The sequence below is a fragment of the Monodelphis domestica genome, chromosome 6 (assembly GCF_027887165.1).
Source record: "Monodelphis domestica isolate mMonDom1 chromosome 6, mMonDom1.pri, whole genome shotgun sequence".
NCBI classification, from domain to species: domain Eukaryota; kingdom Metazoa; phylum Chordata; class Mammalia; order Didelphimorphia; family Didelphidae; genus Monodelphis; species Monodelphis domestica.
Window position 1 is genome coordinate 73,877,422 of NC_077232.1, and position 26,796 is coordinate 73,904,217.

The 26,796-nt window shown below is 37.0% G+C and overlaps 1 protein-coding gene and 1 long non-coding RNA gene across 8 annotated transcripts in view; one reads left to right on the forward strand and one right to left on the reverse strand.

Annotated features, from left to right (window-relative positions):
• The window catches only part of LOC107649380 (uncharacterized), a 30,709-nt gene extending 10,533 nt beyond the window's left edge, over positions 1-20,176 (forward strand). Inside the window, exon 3 of the long non-coding RNA XR_001623091.2 lies at positions 17,428-20,176. This is a non-coding gene — a long non-coding RNA (uncharacterized LOC107649380). The remainder of the gene's footprint in view (positions 1-17,427) is intronic.
• PTPRA (protein tyrosine phosphatase receptor type A) overlaps positions 1-26,796 on the reverse strand; it is a 192,288-nt gene that overhangs the window by 132,220 nt on the left and 33,272 nt on the right. The window lies entirely within an intron of this gene.

A 26,796-nucleotide genomic window follows, 5' to 3' on the forward strand; every position in this document is an offset into this window, starting at 1 on the left:
TAAGGGACACAAATAGGCAATTTTCAGAAAAAGAAATCAAAACTATTACTAAGCACATGAAAACATGTTCTTATAATCTCTTATAATCAGAGAGATACAAATCAAAACAACTCTGAGGTATCACCTCACACCTAGCAGATTAGCTAACATAATAGCAAAGGAAAGTAATGAATGTTGGAGGGGATGTGGCAAAGTTGGGACATTAATGCACTGCTGGTGGAGTTGTGAACTGATCCAACCATTGTAGAGGGCAATTTGGAACTATGCCCAAAGGGTGCTAAAAGATTGCCTGCCTTTTGATCCAGCCATAGCACTGCTGGGTTTGTGCCCCTAAAGAGATAATAAAGAAAAATATATGTACAAGAATATTCATAGCTGCGCTCTTTGTGGTGGCAAAAAAATTGGAAAATAAGGGGATGCCCTTCAATTGGGGAGTGGCTGAACAAATTGTGGTATATGTTGGTGATGGAATACTATTGTGCTCAAAGGAAAAATAAACTGGAGGAATTCCATGTGAACTGGAATGACCTCCAGGAATTGATGCAGAGTGAGAGGAGCAGAACCAGGAGATCATTATACACAGGGACTTATATACTGTGGTATAATCGAATATAATGGACTTCTCCATTAGTAGCAATGCAGTGATCCTGAACAACTCAGAGGGATCTATGAGGAAGAACACTATCCACATCCAGAGGAAAAACTGTGGGAGCAGAAACACCGAAGAAAAACAATTGCTTGATTACATGAGTCGAGGGGGATATGATTGGGGATGTAGACTCTAAATGATTATCCTAGTACAAACATCAACAACATGAAAATGGGTTCTGATCAAGGACACATGTAATACCCAGTGGAATTGCGCATCAGTTATGGGAAGGAGTGGGGTGAGGGGAGGGAGGGAAAGAATATGATTCTTGTAACCAAGGAATAATGTTCTAAATTGACTAAATAAAATTTTCAAAAAATTTATCCTCCATTGAGCTATCAAAGTTATAATCTTAAAGTAATCTACAATCCAGTTACACTGGCCTATATCCCAACTGTGGTCTTTGTTGCCTGTCCCATGTCTTGATATGCTCTTTCCTCACTTCTCTTTCTTACTTTCTCTGGTTTCTTTCAAGATTCAGCTCAAATCCAACTTTCTCCAAGAAGTCTTTCCCAATCCTCCCTTTCTCCCTCTTCACAGTGTCCCCACTCTGAAACTGGCTTCCATCTCCTATTTATATTCTGTATATATATAGTTATTAACATGTTGTCTCCACAAGGGACAGTATTTTTTCCCTTTATTTATATCCCTGGCACTTACCACAGTTCTTGGCACAGAGTATTAAGAATTCCTACAAATCAGAAAGGATTCAATAAATGCCTATTAACCAAAAGACATTGAAAAAAATGAGGGAAAAGGATCAATATGTATAAAAATACGTATAACAACTCTTATTATTGTTGGTGAAGAACTGGAAACAAAGAATGTATCCAACAATTGGGGAATGGCTAAACAAAATATAGTATATGAATGTAATAGAATACTACTGTACATAAGAAATGATGAAAGGAATGAATTCAGAAAAATTGGAGAAGACTTAAGGGAAATGATGTAGAGAGATGAGCAGAACCTGAGCAGTTTAGTATAATAAAGGCATTGTAAAAACAACCAACTCTGGAAGACTTAAAAATATTGATCAAAATTAATAACTGTGATTCCAAAGGACCAAAGATAAAATATGCTACCCAATTGCTGATAAAGAGGTGATGATGGACTCAAGGTTCAGCATCAGGCATATACTTGTAGACATGGCCAACATGAAAAGTTACTTTCTTTGTCTAAGCCTATTTGTTACAAATATTTTGTTTCTTTCTACCACCATTCCCACAACCCAAAGGGGGAATGTGGAAAAAGACAGATTTTGTTGTTGTTGTTAATGGGAAAAAAAAAACTCAATTCTTAAAAAATGCTTGCTGACTAAATTCAGTAATCAAACTCACAACTTCTCCTAAGTATCAAATAAAAAAAATTTTTTTTTGCCTCCAAAATTCTGGATTCATACAAAAATTATACATAATCTATTAAGATTATGAAAAGGATGGAACATCTGGATTATCAATATTGAAGACAAATTCTTTTGCTAATTCAACCTAAAAAGTTCTCTGGACACTGAAACAGTGTTTAGCAACCTGTTGAGACTTTAAAATGGATTATTTAAGCCTTTTCAACAACATTCCCATTACCCTCCAAGATGACCCTAACTGGCCTGGCACTGGTCACTGAGTTACCAAAAAAGCCCCTACTTTTCAAAGAGAAGAACAGCCAGGCCCTGGCAGCTGCCAGGTGTGGGCTGACAGTCTTGTTCTAGTGACTGCCTCAATCTGGCTTGAGCATGAGAAAGGAAGGTTAAGAGGAGACGGATCTCTTGGAAACAAATTTCTTTGTTCTCATCTATTTCAGGAAAGGAGGGAGGCAAATAAAAGAAAAAAGAGCAGCTTCAGAATACTAAACATCTATTTGAATGGGTCCCATTACACGTGACATTTGTGGCATAGGCAAGAAGTCTGAATGAGCCAAATTTGCTCAAACACAATCCTTAACTGCCTGGTGCTCAATGGAAAACTTTATAAAGCCTCTAAGCAAAATCTATTAGGTCTTTAGAGAATACTTTGATTCTTTCTTTTGAAAAAGATGCAGAGCTGTACTAGGAACTTTAAATAAGTAAAAAATGTTTCTATCTATATCCTGTCCATGTTCTTATCTTTGCAATTACATTTGATCTCCCTAAATTCTCCTAGTATATACCTGATTTTTATATGCATACATATAGCACACACAAAAAAGTTCCAAATCTAATTTTTTTAAATTAGTGAATGAATTCCATTAATGAATGGAAAATCATCAACTCCAGTAATGACATATTACCTCCATTTTGATGCAAAATTTTGTTATAAATATACTTTAATAAAAAATATAGCTAGTTTGGCCCTGGGCTTCCTATACCATGGCAATCCCTTACCAGGGATAAAAATACACTTCCTGGTATTGCCTCTTAGGTAGCAATATCCCCTCTTAACTCAGCAGAACTAAAAATACACTAGCATTCATTTCCTCCCTGCTGTTGCCCAGTCATCCAGAAGGAGCTGTCCGAATGTCACTGGAGCCTTACATGTGAAGGGATTCCTTTCAGATCACTACAAAGTACAAAATCTACAATATTTATTGCAATACTGCCAGGTGAAGATAAATACAAAGCAGTCCTACTGCTTTAGGGTCAGAGCACATTATAAAATCTTTGTGAGGGCAGATCTTGTAATACATAATATATGTATCTTAAGATCCACCAATCTATGATAGAATGAAAGGAAATTGCTAAGCAACCACCTTTTCCTGCACTCCAACTTGGAATGAATTGAAACCAGCTAATTCATAGAATTCTTTGAACTGGGCTCTTGCTGATTCAGTTGACATTATGTTTGTAATCGGCATACTTTTATTTTACAGCTTATCTTGATTATTGTTACTACAAAAAATTGTCATTTATCATTTTTTACATATTTCCCTTTAAATAGGTTCTGAAGGGCAAATAGAATGCTGGACTTGAAGTCAGGAGAAATTGGGTTCAAACCTAGCCCCAAATATTTATTAGTTGTATGACCTTCAACAAGTCTTTCAACCTCTCTGAGCTTCAGTTTCCTTATCAGTAAAATGAGTCAGTTGGACTAGATGAGCTTTAAGCTCCCTTTCTAATCTAAATATTTATGATTACATGTGCATTGTAACAGTTAACTATATCCATAGACTAATGCTTGCTAAAGTTCATAGCAGAGGAAAGAAAATAGTAAATTAATGAATGATGGACGCTTGTATTATCAAAATAAGTTAAGTTCCCCCTTAGTATCAATTTTTTTTAATTCAAGCCCATTTTAAAACTATAAACAAAGTTATATCTACTTAATAGCCACAAATGATTATAAACACAACAGAATTTCCTAAACAGAAAAATTATGCAAGAGTGGCAGTGTAATAAGGAGGAAAGATTGGTAAGCCAAAATTCAATTCAACAAATAATTATTAAAAGTTTACATGTGCAAGGTACTGTGCTAGGTATTAGAGACAGAAAAGCAAGAAACAAAGGGTCTCTGTCCTCAAAGACCTTACAATCCTAGGGAGTAGGAGGGGAGGTTCAGAAACAAGGCACACTCTGGAATTCATATATTTTCAGTTCAATCTTCCACACTAATATCTCTATAAATATAGAACTGTGCAATAAAACTTCATATTCAAAATAATAACCTGAAGACATAAGATCTCCAATCATAAAAATATATACTAATTATACCCTGGATATAGTAATGACTAGTCTTATTATGGCAAGAAAATATGGTAATGTTTTTAAAACATTTCCAAAAGACTCTGAAACCAAAAGATTTTCTCCTTAACCTCAGCTAACAAAAACAAATAACCATGAAATTCTCTAAGTATTGTTTGAGTCTATGCTCTATGTATGCCCAGAGGTAGAGAGTCCTATCAGGATATTGAGAATATACCAAGGAACACACTTGATAAAGTTCATGGCAGAGAAAAACAATTAAGAAAACTGTGAACTATGATTGTTTATATTTAAAATCTCAAGGTAAAATTAATTTTTCAGTAGTTTCAGATTTTTTTAATTTAAGTCTGAAACAGTCAACCGAGTTTCATCTATTTAATGACTACTAATGACTGTGATTATAATGTAATTGCTTTCTTTGACCATTAATTTAGGGGAAATTATGCTTGAATGGTAGTGTATTATAATGGAATCTATCTCAATTCAACAAATATTTTTTAAGCATTTATGTGCAAGATGCATTCTGGCTTCCAGCATCATAATTCAATCAAAATTTCTCTCTCTAAAATTAATCATTATCTCTTATTCAACAAGTGTGATGGCCTTTTCCGGATCCTTCTGAACCTCTCTGTAGCTTTTGACACTGTTGATCACCCTTTTTTCCTTGATAATCTCTTCTCTCTAGGTTTGCCTGACTACACTCCCAATTCTCCTACCCACCTAAATACTCTTTCATAGTCTTTGCTAGATCTTCATCCAGGTCATTCCCACCCAAAGCTTTGTCTTTTGTTCTCTTCCCTTTTCCTTCTATACTATCTCATTTTGTTCAATTATCATCTCTATGCAGATGGTTCTCAAATCTACTTATCCAGCTGTAACCTCTCTCCAGACCTCCAAACTAACATGTCCAGCTATATATCAGGCATCTTGAACTAGCTGACCTGTATACATCTTAAACTCAGTATGTTCAAAATTAACTCATTATCTTCCACTCTCTTAATTTTTCTGTTACTGTGAAGGCCATACCATCTTTCCAGACACCCAAGCTTGAAACCTAGGTGTTATCCTCAATTCCTCATTCTCTCACATAGCCCCTCCCCATATCCAAATCTGTAGTCAAAGTCTATTGATTTGATTCTACTTTGTAACATCTTTCCCACATACCCTTTTCTTTCCTCTAACACTTAATGAGAGCCCTGTCTCCTCACACTTATATTATTGTAATAGATTGTAACAGCCCACTGATTGGTCTTCCTGCCTTACATTTTACTCCAATTCATCATGCATCCAGTGGCTAAAATGCTCTTCCTCAAGAAGTCTGTTCAGGGGGCAGCTGGGTAGCTCAGTGGATTGAGAGCCAGGCCTAGAGACAGGAGCTCCTAGGTTCAAAATCTGCCCTCAGACACTTCCCAGCTTTGCGACCCTGGGCAAGTCACTTAACCCCCATTAACCACTCTTCTGCCTTGTAGCCAATACACAGTATTGATTCCAAGACAGAAGGTAAGGGTTTAAAAAAAAAGTCTGTTCATATCACCCTCTATTCAATAAACTCCATTGGCTCCCTATCATATCCAGTATAAAATATATGATATAAAGCCTTTCATAATCTGTCACTCTTCTATTTTGTGTTTTCCCACATCATCTTCTTCATACGTGGAAATATACTTTGTGATTCAGTAGCACTTGACTCCTTGCTGTTCCTCATAAAATACTCCATCTCCCAATTGCCTGCATTTTCACTGGCTGTCCCCCATGCTTGGAATTCTCTCCCTCTCTATTTTTGATTCCTGGATTCCTTCAAGAACCAGATAAAACCCCAACTTCTACAAGAAGCCTTCCCAAATCTTCCCTTTAGTGCTAGTGCCTTCCCTCTGTTGATTATCTGCAATTTCCCCTTATGTATCTTATACATAGTTGTTTTAATGGTGTTCGTTCCATTAGGTTGTGAGCTCCTTGAGAACTGGGGCTGTTTTTTGCTTTTGAATCCCCAACAACTAGCAAATTTCCTAGAAAATACTAGGCTCTTAATAAATACTTGCCAACTAGGGATACAAGGATAAAAAGCAAAATAATCCCTGCCCCTGAGGAACCAAAACAGAGGTGGAGGGAGAGGGTTGACTAGAACAATTACACAAGTTAAATGTGCGTGTAATATACATATAATGCACACATATTTCACTATATATAAATTAAATATAAATATGTATCAATACACAATATTCAAGACAGATGTAATGCTAAAACTGAAGGATTCAAGAAAATCTTTTTGTAGGAGGTAACATCTTAGCCATGCTTTGAAGGAAGCTAAGGATGCAACAAGATGAAGGTAAGGAGGGAAGTACATTCCAAACATGGAGACCACTTGTATAATGGCATAAAGGCAAGAGATCAAATGTTACATACTAAGAATAACCAACAGGCCAGTTTGACTAGAAAGGAAAACACATGAAAGGAAATAATATGAAATGAAACTGGAAAGGAAGCTAGAAGCCAGGTTGTAGAGGGCTTTATAAGTACCAGGCTGAAAATTTTGTATTCTATCCTACAAGCTAAGGGGAGTTATGAAGAGTTTTTGGTATACTCTTGGGTTTGTACCCCAAAGAGATAAGGAAAAAAGAATTGTACAAAAATATTCAAAGCCGCACTCTTTGTGGTGGCAAAAAATTGGAAAATGAAGGGGTGTCCCTTGATTGAGGAATGGCTGAACAAATTGTGGTATCTGTTGGTGATGGAATACTATTGTATTGAAAGGAATAATGAACTGGAGGAATTCCATGGAGACTGAAACAACCTCCAGCAATTGATGCAGAATGAAAGGAGCAGAACCAGGAGCACATTATACACAGAGACTGAAACACTGTGGTACAATCAAATGTAATGGACTTCTCTACTAGCAGCAATGCAATGACCCAGGACAATTCTGAGGGACTTATGAGAAAGAACACTATTCACATCCAGAGAAAGAACTGTGGGAGTAGAAACACAGAAGAAAAAACATTTGCTTGATCAAACAGTTTGATGGGGATATGATTGGAGACAGACTCTAAATGATCACTCTATTGCAAATATTAATAATATGGAAATAGATCTTGATCAATGATACATGTAAAATCCAGTTGAATTGCTTGTTGGCTATGGGAGGGGGGAGGAGGGAAGGGAAAGAATATGAATCATGTAACCCTGGAAAAATATTCTAAATTAATCAATTAAATAAAATTTTGAATCTTAAATTTTAAGAGGACGCAATTAAAAAAAAAAGAAAGAATTGGGTAACCAGAAATGCATTAGAAAAACATATGATCAATCACATAGTTCGATAGGGATATGATTGGGGTTTTGATGTCAAAAGCACTCTAATGCAAATATGAATAACATAAAAATAGGTTTTGAACAATGACACATGTATAACCCAGTGGAACTGCTTATCAGCTCCAGGAGGAGGGAAGAGTGAGGGGGGCGCAAATCATGAATCATGTAACCATGGAAAAATACTCTAAATAAAAATTAAATTAATAAATTAAGATTTTTTTTTATTTTAAAAAAGATTTTTTGTTATAAAGCAGCCTTACCACCATTCCATAAAATTTTTGTGCATTGCAGCCAAAATCAGATTAAAATGTAATTAGTAAATGTTTAATTAGATAAATAAAAATACAATAAAAATATAATGTTAATTTGTGGTTTCCTAAATCAATATGCAGGTCCTGGGATCTGTTTCCATTTGAGACTGATACCATTAGTGGGTGTAAAGTATCAGTTTAGCAGCTTTGTTAAAGACAATGTAGATTTCATTTCTGAAGGCATTAGTCTGAATTCTAGCTCTACCATTTACTATCTATATAACTTTGTCTATTATGTTGCAACGAAGATTCTTTTTGGGGTTGCGGTTGGATTAGATGTCTGCTGAGATCCTTTCAAACTCTACAATTCTGTGATTCCATGAACCTTTCTGAACTTTCCCCATCTTTAAAACTAAAATTACATTATCTTACTACATCTCATTTCCACCTGCACAACATTCCACACATCTGTCCCCTTCTCTCCACTCACAAAGCCACCAGCCCTAGATGAGCCCCTCATCACTTCTCACCTGGACTATTATAATAGTTTCTTAATAAACTGGCCTTCTTGCTTCAAGTCTTTCTCTTTTCCAACTTACTCTTTAAACAGCTCCCAAAACTGATTTTTCTAAAGTTCAAATATAACGATGGCATTCCTCTCTGCAATATACTTGAATGGCTCCCTATTACCTCAACAATAAATTATAAACTTCACTGTTTGGCATTTAAATTCCTTGAAAATATGATCTCAATGTCTAATTTTCCAGCTTTATTATATACATTTTTCCTCTCCATCCACAATACAAGTCAGTCAACTCATCTTGCTGATCCTTATAAATGGCTCTATATCATCTACCTCCAAGCCTTTGCACTGGCTGTCTATCCCCAGTGTTTGAAATGCATTTCCTCTTTACTTCAGTCTCTCAGAATAGCCTAGTTTCACTTCAAGGGCTCAGCTCAAGCATCACCTTCTCTCTACATAGGCCTTTTCCTAATCTATCTTCTTCCCCTTCTTCTAATTGCCAGTGCCTCCAGGCCCTGCCCAATCACTTTGTATCTACAGATTATCTCCTACAGCTAGACTCCATACTTACTAAGGGCAAGAACTGTCTTTTGTCTTTCTTTACATCCCCAGCTTAGTACATTGCCTGGCACTGTAAGCTTTTAAGTTTACTGATTGACTGAGATATGGAGTAAAAAGGTTTCTTCCTATGCTTCCTTCATTCCCTTCACTCTTCCTCTCCCTTTTAATAAAGGCAGTCCCTGACTTACTAACTTCTTTTACCTTCTTGGTAATGCTGCCAACATCCACAAGAATTCCCCAGCCATAACTTGGGATTTCCCTCCTGCTCTTTCCCCTTCTAGTGACGGCTTCCTGAGATTGTCCCTGTAGCCTTTCCCAATTCTTGGGTACTGGATAGAGATAGCAGGGCTGAGTGTAGAAGGGGATAAAAGGTAAACTCCAATTGGCACTGCTTGTTCACTGTCTATCCTATCTCAATCCTGTCATAACTGGTCTCCTAGTCCAAATTTCAGCATCACTAGCCTCCTTCCCATTACTCATCTTCCCACCAAGAGGTCCATCCAGGTCAATCTAGAAAGAATATATGTAATAATAAGTTAGCAATTATATAGTGCTTTAAGTTTTGCAAAGTACTTTACATATGTTAACTCATTTGATCTTAATAACAACCTTGTGAGATAAGTATTATTATTATCTCCATTTCATAAGTGAAGAAACTGAGGCACACAATTGTTAAATTATATAGCTAGTAAATGTCTAAGGCAGAATTTTATTTCAGATCTTCCTGACCAGAAGTCCTATGTTCTATCTACTGTACATCCTGAATGCCTCAAAGAAAGACATATACTCACATATTTTTCATCTACACCATGCTTCCTTTCAAAGTGCTGCCCTACCAGCCAGGAGACCTAAGGTCTAGTCCCTGTCCTGCCACTAACTCACTGTGAGGTTTTAGGCATGTCATGAAACTTCTGGGTCTCAGCTTCCTCAATTATAAAATAAAAGAATTTCACTAAATGATCTCTAGTTTCCCTTCTACCTTTAAGTGACTATGTCCACACATAATATATATTTTCCTTGTTGTAATTAAAGAAAAGTAGAACAGTGTAATTTCTTAAACTAAAATAGAGAAGTTTCCAGACACCATATCATTTCTGAACACAGAAAGCTTATAAAGATTGCCAACAGAGACCTAGAATTATTCTTGTAGATTCAACTTAGTGGTTTTCAAAATGACTAATTAGTAAGAATAAGCAAAGTAAATGGGGAAAGTGCACCTCCTAAGAAGGCTCAAGGCTTACTACAACAAAAGCTAAAGAATCATCCTTCTTATCTTGTAAATACTAATAGTACTGCTTTCTATGACAAGGAAAATAATGTGAAGAACCCAAATTGAAAGTGTAGCACATCATACTCTGTCTCCTATATAAAGCATGTGGTATTACAAAATATGTAATGTCTAGGACAGGATCTAAGATGAATGACAACAGAGAAAGGGAAGTAGTATAACCAGCTAAAAATATTTGAAGGATGCAAACAACCAAGGTCAAACTCCATATACCACTTATTCAGTCAATAAGCATTTACTAAAGAAAAGTAGGAAACTAAGGGTAAAATTATTACAGCAAATTTATCTGGTAATGATCTTATTTCTCAAATATGTGAGGAACTAAGTCAAACTTATAAAAAATAAGAACCAATCCCCAACTGATAAATAGCCAAAGGAGATTAACAGGCAGTTTTCGAGGGAAAAAAGAAATCAAATCTATCATAAGTCATATGGGGGGCAGCTAGGTGGCTCAGGGGACTGAGAGCCAGGCCTAGAGATAGGAGGTCTGGGGTTCTAATCTAGCCTCAGACACTTCCTAGGCCCTGGACAAGTCACTTAACCCCTAACCACTCTTCTGCTTTGAAACTAATACAATGACTGTAAGATGGAAGGTGAGGGTTTTTGTTTTTTTAAGTCATGTGAAAAATGCTCTAGATAATTAATAATTAGACAAATGGGAATTAAAACAACTTTGAAATGCCATCTCACACCTACTAGATTAGCTAATATGACAGAAAAGGGAAATGATAAAAATCCTGCAGGAGATGTGAAAAAATAGATACACAAATATACTACTGGTTGAACCATTATAGAGAATAATTTGAAACTAAAGCCAAAGGGCTATAAAACTCTGCATGCCCCCTTTGACCCAGCAATATTGCTATCAAGTCTTTACCCTAAAGAGATCAAAGAAAATGAGGATTTATATGTACAAAAACCATGTATAGCAGTTGTTTTGGTAGTGGCAAAAAATTGGAAACTGAGAATATGCCCATCAATTTGGGAAATGAAAAAGTCATAGTATATGACTGCAACAGAATATAATTGTTCTGTAAGAAGTAATGAAGGAGATGGTTTCAAAAAAACTTTGGAAGACTTTTATGAACTGATATCAAAGTGAAGTGATAGAATATTTATATTCTATAAATATACATAATATATAATATAATATAATATATAAATATCTAAGTGAAGACAGAATATTTATACAGTAACAGCAATATTATAATGATGATCTTCCTCAATTGATAGATGGACAAATGATATGAACGGGATTTTTGGAAAAAGAAATCAAAACCAATATAGTCACAGGAAAAAATGCTCTAAATCATTATTGATTAAAGAAATGCAAATCAAAGCAACTTTGATATACCACCTCAGACCTATCAAATTATTGACAATGATACAAGGAAAACTGACAAATGTTGGACGAGACGTGGAAAAACTAGTACACTGCTGGTGGAACTGTTAAGTGATCTAACCATTTTAGAGAACACTGGAATTATGCCCAAAGTTATAAAACTGTGTATATACCCTTTGATCCAGCAAGAGCACTCTTTGGTCTGTTTCCTAAAGTGATTATTAGAGAAAAAGGAAAAGAAGTCCTATGTTCTAAAATATTTATAGTAGGTCTCTTTTTGGTGTCAAAGAACTGGAAATTGAGGCAATGTCCATCATCTGGGAAATGGCTAAACCAACTGTGATATAGGATTGTGATAGAATATTAGTGTGCTATAAGAAAGGATGAACAGATTGATTTTAGAAAAATGTAGAAAGACTTGCATAAAATAATGAAGAGTGAAATGAACAGAACCAAGAGAACATCGTACACAGTAACAGCAAAACTGTTCCAAGAACAACTGTGATTGGCTGTTATTCTGAGAGAGAATACAATATTTAAATCAACTACAAAGAACTTATGAAAGAATATGCAAATCCCCTCCAGAGAAAAAAAATGATAAATGAAAGTATATAGAGGGGTGTGTGTGTGTATGTGAGAGAGAAAGAGAGAGAGAGAGAGAGAGAGAGAGAGAGAGAGAGAGAGAGAGAGAGAGAGAGAGAGAGAGAGAGAGAGAGAGAGGATGGTTTTCTCTAATATGGGATGGAGAGGGAGGGAAAGAACTAAGAATTTAAAATTAACAAAAAAATTGAATTAAAATTTTATGATAACCAACCATGAAGATTTAGCTACTCTGATCAATCCAATGATCCACAACAATTCCAATGAACTCAAGATGAAAAGTGCTGTCCACCTCCAGATAAAGAACTGATGGGCACTGAATACAGGAATGAGTAACAACTAGACAAAGGGGATTTAAAAGTGGGAGACAACTGTTCTCCAAACTCTACAGTACTTTTCCATCTCTTTGTACAAGTTGCCCTAAGCCTAAAATGTATCTCCTCTTCACTTCTACATTTTAGGAATGTCTAGTTTCTTTCTTTCTTTTTAAAATTCTTACCTTCTATCTTGGAATCAATACTGATTATTGACTCCATGGCTAGGTAATTGGAGTTAAGTGACTTGCCCAGAATCACATTTGAACCCAGATCCTCTTGACTTGAAGCCTGACTCTTTATCCATTGAGTTGCGTAGCTGTACCCTAGTTTCTTTCAAGGCTCAGTTCATATGCTGCTAATGGAGAAAGGTCTTTTCTGAGTCACTTAGCTGTTGGGCACTATTTAGTTTTTTAAATTACTTTTATAGCACTATAAGGTCTTGGGTTTAGAGGTCACCTACTTCAATTCATACCTAAAAAAGAATTCCCTATAAATCACATCTAATAAATGGTCATTTAGCCTTTACTTGAAGACCTCTGGTGAATGAGGAAGAAGTCTACTAACTTCTGAAGAAAAACATTCCACTTTTAGATGACTCTTAAGCCTAAATTCTAACAGGGCCAGTCAATCTCTCACTGTCTATGTATCTGTCTCTGTCTCTCCTCTCCCTCTCCCCACCTCCCTAAGTATTCTTTTCTCAGGGCCAAACATACCCATATATTTCAACTTCCATTTTTAAGTTACCATCCTCCATTCCATCATCAATCAGGGTTTCAAGGATTAACATGGAAAGAGACAAAAATGATAGGATGTGGTGTAAAAATAAAAATATATGATAATAGTGAGCTACACAAAATAGACAGAAAAACTGTTCAAAACTGTTCAGATTTTGTTTGGATACTTTTGATAGAGGTAATCAAAAGTATCTTCAGTAATGAAGTGAAGTTCAAATGTGAACTTCCCTTCAGGGCCAGGTGCAAGGACATTAAAGAGACTCTTTATAAACACAAAATATTTATTTAAATATATAAGGATAAATAAAGGATTTCTAATTTTAAGGAATTCTAAATCCACCCAAATAAACTCCCAGGTTCCGCAAGGAACTGTTTCTCCTGTATTTCACAGACTAAACTACTCCTCCCTGATCTAACCCAGATTTATACTATCTAAATAAAAACTATCGCTATTATCCTTATAAATCTTAATTTCACCCTCAAATTATAAAATAGCAAAGGCTAGCTGGTTGAATTTCAACAAGAATCAAGTTAGGACTCTCCCCAAACCAAAGACCAGGTTTTTCCTTGGTCTTCTCAGAGTTAAACAATTTATAAAAACCACAATAGATATTCAATAGTGTTTCCCAAGTTGGGAAAGGAAAACACTGAGCTCCTTCAGATCTTTCCCTCAATCAGAGAGAGGCAAAGATTTTACCTCCTTCAGCCCTGAGAGTCTCTGAGAGTGTATCTCTGTCAGCTGCCAGAGACCAACATCCCAACTGCCAGAGAGAGTAATTGGCACAGAAAAAGTTATAACTGTCAGATCTGAAATTAACACACTCTTTCAGCTCTGCTTCAAACTCCAGTTCTTTTCTCAAGCAGCCACTTTACTTCTTATCTCTGAAATAATAAAACAATACTTATTTTCTAATATCATCCTTACTGTGGGAAGAGAAGTTTTGCCAAGAGGCAAGTTCACTGTCTAAGGAGAAATGCCATAAGAATACAAATTTAGAGCTAGAAGTAACTACAAAGGCCATCTACGCTAACTCCTAATTTTACAAATGAAGAAACTACAAACAAGTCAAAGAATCCCTTTCCCAACCATCTAAAGCTCAGACAGACTGCTCCTGGTAAAAGCAATCCTTCTATCAAATAGTAATGTCAATCAATGTTAGTGACCTCTGGGGAAAAAGTCTGAGGTGAGAGTCAAATCCTCAGAGGTAACAGGCAATTTCCCCAGCTCTCAATTCATGAATCAATGGATCAGAGTATGAACCCTGAAGTCTAAAGAGAACCCTGAAGATTGTAATAGATAATAATAAGGGACATCTCCCCAGGTAGGTCATGCTGGTGGGATTAGAAAAAATCAAGGTCTTCCCTTTGTTCCTCTGTGGGCCAACCTGTTAGGGTGTTTTCTGACCCAGTCTTTTCAATGAATTGGCAGTGATCATGGGGGCTAAAAAGTTCTGACAAAAGAAATTCCACATCTTGGAAATCTGGTTCAAAAATTTGGAAAGCACGTTTGAGTTCCTTCTGAGTCTTATAAGGCTGGTCGATAAATTTTGGGACCCTTTTCTTCAGGGAATCTAACTCCTCAGTAGTAAATTGTCTATGAACCTTTGAATGTAACACACCAGCTGTACTTGATATCTTTGAGTGGAAAAAGTTTCTCAAGTTCACTATTTGACTTAGTATCCTTGTCACTGTCATTTCCCTGTGCACTAGACTTTACTTTCTTGGCCTTTCTGTCTTTCTCTTTGGGTGCACTATCTACCTGACCATTTCCCTTATCCTTAATCTGATCTAGGCCTTTTGCCTTCATAAATTCTTCAAACGTGTTCTTAACAAAAGTTTCTAAGTTTGTATTCACTGCCATTATCTTTGCTGTTTGTTTGGGAATCACAAATCTGTAGATGTTCTTAAGATAGGTCAGTGTCTGTATTGCAGCCATGTAAATGATATAGATCTGTGTCAAAATTTGCCAGAGAATAGTTTCTTTTTGAAATGGCAATTGGAGTATGAACATAGTTGTATTGCCTATGTATCCCACTGAATCTACTCTCATGTTGGTCATTTTGCTATATAATATGTTAAAGATCTAATAGCCTGTAATGGCTGCCAGCACAACTACCCCACAGAGCACTTGTTTGAACATTTTTGCTGTTATTTTAGAGATCGTGTAGTTCAGTCATTCTGGGTGCCAAATTGTAATAGATAATAAGGAACTATATTTGATGTTAATTGATAACTAACAGATCAGGCTGTTAGCTTCTTTTTTTTGCTTACCCTCCCTTCCTGTTTCCTCCCTCTCTCCCTGCCTCCCTCTTCTTCAGCCTCTTCAGCTTCCCTCCCCCTTTTCTTCTTTCTAAATTACTCAGGGTGAGTTAATGATGTTTCAAATGAAATATTCTTTATCTTCTTTTATCTTAAGCAAGGGGTTTATTTGGGTAACACAGGAAAAGATAGAGAATGGAGGCAAGAGAGTTGGGGATTTCCCTATACTACAGGTTGGCTTTAGGTTGGAGAATATTGGGATAGAGTTCAAATTGAGAGGAATGACTGATAGGTCTGGCAATTCAGTCACTATCATAATAAACAGAGTAAATCAGAGAGATATCTGGACTACTGTCCTTCTTTCTTCTGCCTTCAAAGTCACCAGGGATCACCACTCCTTTCTGTCTTCCTCCTTCCTTCCCTGATACAAGGCAACCAGGATCCACAGTTGGTCTGGCTCCAAACTGCCTTTCCTGGTAAATTCCAAATCAGAATACACTCATTTGACTGACAGGTCTTCACTCAGCTGTTTCCTGTCTTGCTGCATGCCTTCACAATATCTCTCTTCCACAAGATGGACTGGACATAATGACAATAATGATGCTACATGTCATGTTGTTTACCCATTATCCCTGGTGTTAATTCCAAGAGCCACCTGTTTTAAGGGGACAGCAAATCTTAGGAGTACAGCATATCTAAACTAAGGTGTGCTACATGGCAATTTCAAGGATAGAAAATATATTTAGCAGCCCAAATGGCAGCAATAAGCACATAGGAAGACTCCTAGATGAGGCTCCAAACCATGTCTACACATACTACACATACTGTCAACAATCAGGAAGATATAGATATGTGCTAATTATTGAAGAGAGGATGTTGCATGCATGGAGTCTGAAAGGTAACTGTGAAATCAAGAACTGTATGAAGTAGAAGGAGAATAGCAGAAGGTAGAAGGATGAGTATTTCCACATATTTATTAATCTCTAGTAAAATATAAATTCCTTGAAATCAAGGAATATTTTTATTTTTTTAATGTTATCTTTATTTTTTTCATAACAAATTTACACATCAGTTTTCCAAATGTATATGTTCCATATTGTCTCCCTCCCTTCTTCCCTCCTCCCTCCCAGAGCTAACAAACAATTCAGTCTGGGTTATACATGGATTATCACACAAAATGCATTTCCATATTACTCATTTTAGTAAGTGAATCTTAAAAAACCAGAACCCTAAAACATAAACCCAAATAAACAAGTGATAACTCATATGTTTTCATCTGCATTTCTACTCCAATAATTCTTCTTCTGGAGGTGGATAGTATTCTTTATCATAAGTTCCTCAGAATTGTTCTGGATCATTGGATTGTTGTTAGTACCCAAGTCTATCACAGTTGATCATTCCATAATATTGCTGTTACTGTATAGGATATTCTTCTGGTTCTACTTATTTCACTATACATCAGTTCATTTAGGTCTTTCCAGTTCTTTCTGAAATCAACCCATTCATCATTCCTTATAGCACAATAGTATTCTATCAGCATCATATACCACAATTTGTTCAGTCATTCCCCAATTAAAGGACCTCCCTTTAATTTCCAATTCTTTGCTACCACAAAAAGCACAGCTATAAATATTTTTGTACAAACCAGTCTTTTCTCATTTTGTTTTGTTTTTTTTATCTCCTTTTTTATCTCCTCCTATACCTAATAACGGTATTGCTGGATCAAAAGGTATGCATTCTTTTATAGCTCTTTTATTTCTACTTTTTGTGATGAGAAGAGGAATAGAAACTAGTAATGAGTATAGACAGAAAGCAAATTAGTATTTATGTCTCTTGCTTTTTCATTTGTATCCCCTGTACTGGAGTCCTGCCTTTACCCATAGTAAGCTCTTAATAAATTCTTTTCTATTAAAAAAAAAAGAAAGAAAGAACTTCCCTGCATAGAGACCTTAAAAGCAGACAAAAGCCTGGAGGAAACTGTGGAAAGTAATCTCATTATGGTCCTTAAACTGACTGAAGAAAATACTTTAACAAAAATCCAGTCCCAAGTAAAAGAGAAGTCATTGCATGTGTGATGACCAGCATTGCTCTGATCAACTTGGAAAGGGAACATGTATTTGGCAAATAAACTAAGTATTGCAGACATCAAAATGTCACCAACTCAAACAAAGAACAAAGGATTCAACCACTCCCTCCCAGCCTAGAAACCTCAGGACCATTCAGAGGGAAGATGAAGAGGATAGTGTTTTAGAGTGTTTAGAATTAAAGCTGAGGAATGAATCAACAATTTCTCTTAATTCTCTGCAAAAAAAAAAAGTGTATGTGATTATTATTATTTAGCATGCTTAAAGCTTTTTGTGGTTTTTAAAGGTTTCAGTATTGTTGGCAGTACCTCTGAGGAGTCCATTATCACTTAAAGATTAGGGAAGAAGGGAAGAGAAAGCAGTGGATTTTGCTCTGTCACTAAAGTAAACTTACCACAAAATTCCTTTTCTGATACTTCTCTGTAACATGAATGTGAACATGGGCTCCTGAAGACCAGGAGAGTAGATCACAAGCTCTGGCAGGGGTTATCAAAAACATCAAGTTGAATCCTGGCTTCTATCCCAGAGCCATAGGAACTCAGTGCTGAAGGCTTATTACCACCAGTAGCCTGGACTTGTAGTAATGAGTTATTTGACTGGGACAACCCAATAAACAAATAAAAAATATTAACCGGCCTGATTCCTATGCATGCTGCTTCTGTAGAAATAATAGCAATGTTAAAAATCAGAACAGAGCATGGCAAGATTCTTACAGTTTTTTAAAAATCCCAAAAAGTTAATTTACCTATTGCTACTCCAAATGTGAGGTGTATGCTCCATGAGTCAAAACACTCCTAGGGGCCTAGAGGAAGACATTCTCCTACTCCAGTGTGTTGGAGACAGCCCTGTAGATTAATAATAGAATTTATGGAAGAACATGTACAAGAAATTCTTAAGGTGAGGAGGCTAAAAATGGAATTGCATAATTAAAGGGAGTTCTCACATTGATGAGATTACAGATCCATTGAATTATTTGAATGAATCCATGAATTCTTAAATGTGGGCAGTAGCTACCCTGGTTAGGACTGTAATCCTCATTATATGAAATTTTTATCAATGCCCTTTCCATAAATCCTCCATAAAGAATTCATTCAACATACTAGAGGCCTTTCTGTGGTTAACATTCTAGAAGCCTTTCTCTGGTTCTTCTAGTATCTTGGGGGTTATCAATTATCTTTTACTCTGGTCACATCACTGACCCACCTCCTTTTCCAGATAAACATATCCTTGATTATATATTTATCCACTTCTGGTACATAAAGCATCATTGATAATATGCAAGAAGCTAATTGCAACCATGATGCATTCAATCACAATGGCATTTATTCAATGAACATCTATTAAGTTCCTACTAGGAATAAGGCATTGTGCTGAGTGCTGAGGGTGCAGGACAGAAAGGAAACAATCCCTTAGGTCAAGCAGCTTGGAGTTCTAATGGGGAAATTGTGGCATGGGCATGACCCAGCATTCCCTAAAACATCTGCTATGAAGAAAATGCTTTGTTAGCCTTAAAGGACAGGACATCTCATTCCCCAGTAAGTTGGCCACTAGGTGAATTCTACTATGGCAAGCCACTGAACCAAGGAAAATTAAAGATAATACTGGGTCATATGCAGTCTCCTATTTCTGCAGCTAGGGTGACAGAATGGCAGAAGAGACAGCAGAGTGAGTAAGTTAGGACTCACATAGTGTATAAATAGTAAGTAACTCAAGTAGATCCTCTAAGTGAGATCTTTGTCCAGTGACCAATATATTAATAGTGGAAGTATTGGACTGCATCAGCACTGACATTCTTATAAGATACAACTAACTTGAACAATGGCTCACAAGTAGATTCTCCTTATTGTTGCAAATAAGGGAGTCAGTGGAACTGGTTTTTATTGTGAACCAAAAGGCATTAAGAAACGTCCCTAAAACTATGTCCAAAGGGCGATAAAAGACTGTCTGCCCTTTGATCCAGCCATAGCACTGCTGGGCTTGTACCCCAAAGAGATAATGGACAAAAAGACTTGTACAAAAATATTCATAGCTGCACTCTTTGTGGTGGCCAAAAATTGGAAAATGAGGGGATGCCCTTCAATTGGGGAATGGCTGAACAAATTGTGGTATATGTTGGTGATGGAATACTATTGTGCTAAAAGGAATAATAAAGTGGAGGAATTCCATGGAGACTGGAACAACCTCCAGAAAGTGATGCAGAGCGAAAGGAGCAGAACCAGGAAAACATTATACACAGAGACTGATACATTGTGGTACAATCGAAGGTGATGGACTTCTCCATTAGTATCAATGCAATTTCCCTGAACAATCTGCAGGGATCTAAAAAAAAAAATACTACCCACAAGCAGAGGATAAACTGTGGGAGTAAAAACACCGCTGAAAAGCAACTGCTTGACTACAGGGTTGGAGGAGATAAGACTGAGGAGAGACTCTAAATGAACACTGTAATGCAAACTCCAACAACAGGGAAATGGGTTCGAGTCAAGAACACACGTGATAACCAGTGGAATCATGCGTCGGCTATGGGAGAGGGAAGGGGGGGGGGGAGGAAAAGAAAACGATCTTTGTTTCCAGTGAATAATGTATGAAAACAACCAAATAAAATAATATTTTAAAAAAAAAAAAGAAACGTCCCTAAAAAATGAGCATTTGGGCTAAATTTTACACCTGCATCAAGTTAATTTTTTTAAAAACTCTTACCTTCTGTGTTAGAGAGAGTTACAAGTATCCACTTCAAGGCAGAAAAAGCAGTAAGGGATAAGAACTGAGATTAAGTAACTTGCCCAAGTTATATGGCTAGGAAGTGTTTGAAACCAAGTTTGAACCAAAGGCCTCTAGTCTTCAGACTTGATTCTATCCACTGAGCACCAATGTGAATTTTAGATTTTCTCCACCCTGATTAAATCTTTAAAATGCTAACAAATAGGAATGTCCACACCCACGCTTAAGGATTAAGTGTTGAGGAAATATGACCTAAGTCAAGCTTAAACTACCATTGGTACATGTGAGACATAGGAAGTGATGTAAAAAAAGTCTATATATTCGCGTCACTTCCTCTTGCTGGTCTCCGGTCTCTTTTGCAGCGGAGACGTGGCTGGTGGCAGTGTGCTGGGTGTCTTGATGTCTTGGTGTCTTGGCATGCCTGCAGCTCTTGTCAGGGTTTGGCGGTGAGCTTCCTTGGTACAGTGACTGGGAGAAGCTCAATAGCATGTGTCAGGTGAGGCGTCTTCCCTGAGCTCTCTCAGAGTTTAGGCTGATTCCTTTTTTTCCTTTACCTTTCCTAAAACGCTATCATCCTAGGATGCCCCTCATCTCAGAGGAGGCCTCGTGGCTGAGGTCTTTGAACTCCCCTTGGTTTAGGTCAGGCCAGAGAAATCTTATACCCCTTTCTCTCTCTCTTCTTCTTAATTCCTTCCCTCTATATTAATAAACTACCATAAAATTCCCAAACTGATTTGACTATTTTGATTGGGATTTGAGTTAATCCTTGGCAAACAACAGTATAATATATTTGTCAAAAACCCTAAATTTAACCCTTACACCAAGCTGCCCCTCAAGTTAACTCCTGACTTTTACCTTTACATCCAAATAATAAGTTTTTTGACCTTTTCTTTTTGTCATATACACTTGCTGGCCTCCTTCCAGATATTTTTGTTCCAAATAATTATGTACTAATAATAATACCCTACATATGCTTCTGTATCCTTAGATAATAGGGGAACAAGTGCACAAAGTTAAGAGTTCTTATTTAGCACTGGAGGTAATTTGCCCCAACATTTACAAGAAACTATGGGTGATCTCTAACAAAAACCAGGCAAGTCAGCACATTTATAAAATCCCTTCTGTGATGATGATTCTATTTATTTTGCCAGATTGTTGTTCTTAAGGGCTGCTGGTCAGCACATAAAAGGACTATCTATTCAATCAGGCTATTCATTAGTCAGTTGCTAAAGTTTAGCCATAATAACACAACACTTTAGAAAAGCCATATATAAGCAGTATGAAATCAAAAGTTATAATAAGTTTGGTGGCAATACGCCTTAGAAGGAATCTGAATTCCTTAAATTTAAATTCTCTTCAGTGAAGTATACTTAAACAGTTATACTTCCACACATGGAATAGATATACTCATAATGTTAGTTCCAAGGAAAAATTCCACATAACAAACCCCATTTTCCATTGAACTCCCTTATAAAACTGGTACTACATTCCAATTAAGGGAATACAACTGAAAGATGTAGGAAGCAGCCAGAAGGAAATAACTGCAAAGGATGTTTGTTTGCTTTTACTATTCCAAGAAAGGTAGCAACTGTAAGAAAACAGCCCACAACCAACCACCTCCCTAGTTTGCTGCAGAGAAGCTTCAAGAGTTAAAAAGATTAGTCCCTGGGCAAGAAGTGGAAAAGACAATTAAACAACAAAGCACTCTCCCAATTAATATGAGCAGAATTTTCTTATGCAATTTTACCATTCATAAAATGTTAATAGACAGGGCATTAGAAATCATCAACTCCAAGGCCTTCTTTTACAAAAGGAAGCTAAGGCCCAAAGAAGGGAATAACACTAAAACTGCTTTCTCCAAAATTACCAGTAGTCTTTTAGTTGTCAAATCCAATAGCTTTTTCTAATTATTGGTCTCTCTTTGGCATTGTTGATCATTCTCTGTTCCTTGATACACTTTTCTCTTTAGGTTTTCAGGGCACCATTCTCTCCTGGTTTTCCTCCTGTCTCTTTTGCTACATCTTTCTCCAGATCACTTTCTAAGCAAAAGTGTCCCTCAGGGTTCTGTCCTAGGCCATCTTCTCTCTATATACAACTTCACTTGGTGATCCCATCAGCTCCTATAGATTTCAATGTCATCTCTATGCTGATGATTTTCAAATCTATTTATTCTGCCTCAGTCTCTGCTCACCTCTAGTCTTTCATCTTTAATTGATTTTCAGTTATCTCCAACTGGAAGTCTAGTAGACATCATAAAATCACTATATCCAAAACAAAACTCATTATCTTTCCCTCAAAATTCTTTTTTTCCCCACCACCCTCTACTGCAGAAGGCAATACCATATTCCCATTTCCTCAGGAGTCATCTTGGAATCTTCACTACCTTTATTTCCCATATCCACACTGTTGTCCAGTCAGCATCTCTCAAATATTCCTCCTTACCTCTAACACTGACATCTGACTGCCTCAAGTGTCTTTGTACTCCAATCTATTCAGCCACTAAATTAATTTTCCTAAAGCACAGATCTAAACATGTAATTCTTCAACATAAACTCTAGTGACTCCCTATTGACTCCAGGAACAAATACAAAATGCTCTGTTTCACATTCAAAGTCCTTCATAACAGTCCCTTCCTGCCTTCTTCATCTTCTTATGCCTTCCTCCCCAACACATACTCTTCCATCCAGTGACACTGGTCTCCAGGTTGTTCCACAAACAAGTCACTCCACCTCTTGACTCTGGATATTCTGACTGTCCTTCATGCCTGGAATTCTCTATCCTCTGCTCTGACCACTGACCTCCATGGCTTCCTTTAAGTCCCAAATAAAATCCCACCTTCTGGGAACATAGAATAGTATACATGTCAGAACATAGAATAGTATACCTGTCAGGGAAAGGAAAGATTTTAAGACCAAGCAAGAGTTAGAACATATTACAAAATGTAAAATAAATAATTTTGATTACATTAAATTAAAAAGGTTTATACAAACAAAATCAATGCAATCAAAATTAGAAGGGAGGCAACAAATAGGGAAAAAATCTTTAAAACAAAAACTTCTGACAAAGTGCTAATTACTCAAATTTATAAGTAGTTAAATCAATTATACAAAAAAAATCAAACCATTCCCCAATTGATAAATGGGCAAGGGACATGAATAGGCAATTTTCATCTAAAGAAATCAAAACTATCAATAAGCACATGAAAAAGTATTCTAAATCTCTTATAATTAGAGAAATGTAAATCAAAACAATTCTGAGGTGCCACCTCACACCTAGCAGATTGGCTAACATGACATCAAAGTAAAGTGATAAATGTTGGAGGGGATGTGGAAAAATTGGGACATTAATGTTTTACTGGTGGAGTTGTGAATTGATCCAACCATTCTGGAAGGCAATTTGGAACTATGCCCAAAGGTTAAACATTGTCTGCCTTTTGATCCAGCCATACCACTGCTGGGTTTATACCCCCAAAGAGATAATAAGGGAAAAGACCTGTACAAAAATATTTATAGCTGCACTCTTTGTGGTGGTAAAAAATTGGAAAATATGGGGATGCTCTTTGATTGAGGAATGGCTGAACAAATTGTAGTATCTGTTGGTGATGGAATACTGTTGTGTTGAAAGGAATAATGAACTGGAGGAATTCCATGTGAACTGAAACGACCTACAGGAATTGATGCAGAGTGAAAGGAGCAGCATCAGGAGAAACTTATACATAGAGACAGATATACTGTGGCACAATTGAATGTAATGGACTTCTCTACTAGCAGCAATGCAATAATCCAGGACAATTCTGAGGGACCTATGAGAAAGAACCTTATCCACATCCAGAGAAGGAACTGTGGGAGTAGAAACACAAAAGAAAAACAACTGCTTGATCACATGGGTTGATGGGGATATGATTGGGGATGTAGACTCTAAATGATTACCCTAATGCAAATATTAATAATATGGAAATAGGTTCTGAACAAAGACACATATAAAACCAGTGGAACTGCTCATTGACTATGGGAGGAAGGTGGGAAGAGGAGGTAAAGAACATGAATCATATAACCATGGAAAAATATTCTAAATCAATTAATTAAATAAATTTCACATAAAAAATAAAATCCCACCTTCTACAGGAAGCCTTCCCTAGCTTAATTCTAATGCCTTCTCTCTGTTAATTATTCCCTATTATATATATATATATATATATATGGGGTGTATGGGGTGCTCAGGGAGGGGTAGTATCTCTGGTATGGAAGGTTTGTCGTGCCCTCCTAGGGCAGCTCTCCAGCCTCTGACCCCCACCTGACACCCAGATCTCACTTGTGGCTCCCAGTAGCTGCTAGCATGCGGCAGCGGCCACACACCAGGCAACAACTTCGACAGGCCGGCTAAACCTTGTGAGGGTAGCCATCGGGTCGTAGACCCCTGATGAACCAGGGCTTTGCTCACCCAGCATGTGAAGACTGCTTTGGCTGAACAGACGGAAGAAACCAATAAGAAGGTTCAACGGCTGAGATGGCGATGCAGCAAAGCACTGTGGAGTGCTCAGGGTGTGTTGGAGCACAAAAGACAACACAACCATCCAATGCAGCTGAGGAAGTCTCCAGGTGTAAGGACTTTTTGTACCACTGGACCCAGGCTTCCAACACCGAGAGAGTGGGACTGTCTCTGTGCATCAGCTTTTCCACTTAAATCTCTTTCATGCACAAGTGTCTTTGTGCACACTCATCTATCATAGATGAAAATGCACAAAGACAATCGTCATTCTCGGCTTCCGAGAGACTACTACCATCATATATATATATGTTGCTCTCTCTATATATATTTGTTTTACAATTGACTCTTTTATTAGATTATAAGTTCTTTGAGGGTAAGGATTGTCTTTTGCCTCTTTTTACATCCCCAGCACTTACTTTTTAGTTCAGTGCCTGGCATATAGCAGGTGCTTAACAAATGTTTACTGATGGAAGGGAGTAGGGGGAATTGCCCAGGGTCACAGAGCTAGTTAGTGGCAAAATCAGGTCTAGAGCTCACATCTTCCAATTCTTAGTCCAGTAATCAGTTCCTCAAAACAGTCCTGTCACCAATAACAACATTAAAGACTAACTCAATATTGCTATCACCTCTCTCATTCACATTTGGACATCCAAAACCTTGAGCTTTTTCTCTTAAATCAAATGACATACTGATTTACATCTGTCTGTGGAAAAGTTTTAGAAAATGGCTAGTACAAAAATAGGTTTTCATTCAGGAATAGTGACTGATAAGATGTATTTGAGAGGATTCTTTCCCTTATCCATTTCCTCTTAAGTATCCTAGACTTGTAGAGGCCAATGATCTTTACAAAACTGTAACGTATTCACATGTGTTCATACAATGAGGACAAAGAAACTACCAAAAGCCTATAAACACACCCTCAAAGCAACACAATACTACTCCTCCTGGACCTGTATTGAAACTTGACCAAGAATTGAAATAAAGTGATTTTTATTAGCTTATTAATATTAGATAAAATAGAATTGCTCTAAAGGAAGTTCTGAAATCTTGTCTATTTGACTGATATTTTAACTAAGATAAAACATAAAGTTAACTCTACTAGAAGTCAATATGCTAATGTGATCAGTTTCCCAATTGGAAAGGCTTGGAGTTTTCTCCATTAATGTTTCAATATTCTATCATGCTACATCTAATACAGTAATAATATTTACATACATAATAATATTGTCTTCACATGCTGGGTGAGCAAAGCCCTGGTTCATCAGGGGTCTACGACCCGATGGCTACCCTCACAAGGTTTAGCCGGCCTGTCGAAGCCGTTGCCCGGGGTGTGGCCACTGCCGCATGCTAGCAGCTACTAGGAGCCACAAGTGAGAGCTGGGTGTCAGGTGAGGGTCAGAGGCTGGAGAGCTGCCCTAGGAGGGCATGACAAGCCCTCCATACCAGAGATACTACTCCTAAACACAATGCAGGAAAAGATGAGTTAAACACTGTTGAAATAAGTCAGACAAAAGAGGATAAGGACATAAAGTAAGTCTGTGGATATGTGAGTGTAGAGAGAGGAGTGGATCAATTACCTACATGTTGTATTAGTAGAAATGCAATATAGCATTGGATGGGATTTGTGAAATTGGGTATTAAGAATGACTAGGTGGTATCTTTGACAATAATAGAAAAGTTTGTAAGGGGTGAGTGTTGGGCATAAGGATGAATTCAGTTTTGGACATATTGAGTTTGAAGATGTCTGAGGAGCAATTGGATATATATATAACTAAGTCAGGAGAGAGAGTAGTCCTAGATATAGATATGGGAATCATTTTTCTTATTTATTTTTATTATATCTATCTAGTTCTGAAAAAGAAAAATTAAAGTTCTCCATCGTGCCACTGGACCCAGGCTTCCAATGCCGAGAGAGTGGGACTGTCTCTATGCATGTACTTTTCCACTTAAATCTCCTTCACGCACAAGTGTCTTTGTGCACACTCATCTATCATAGA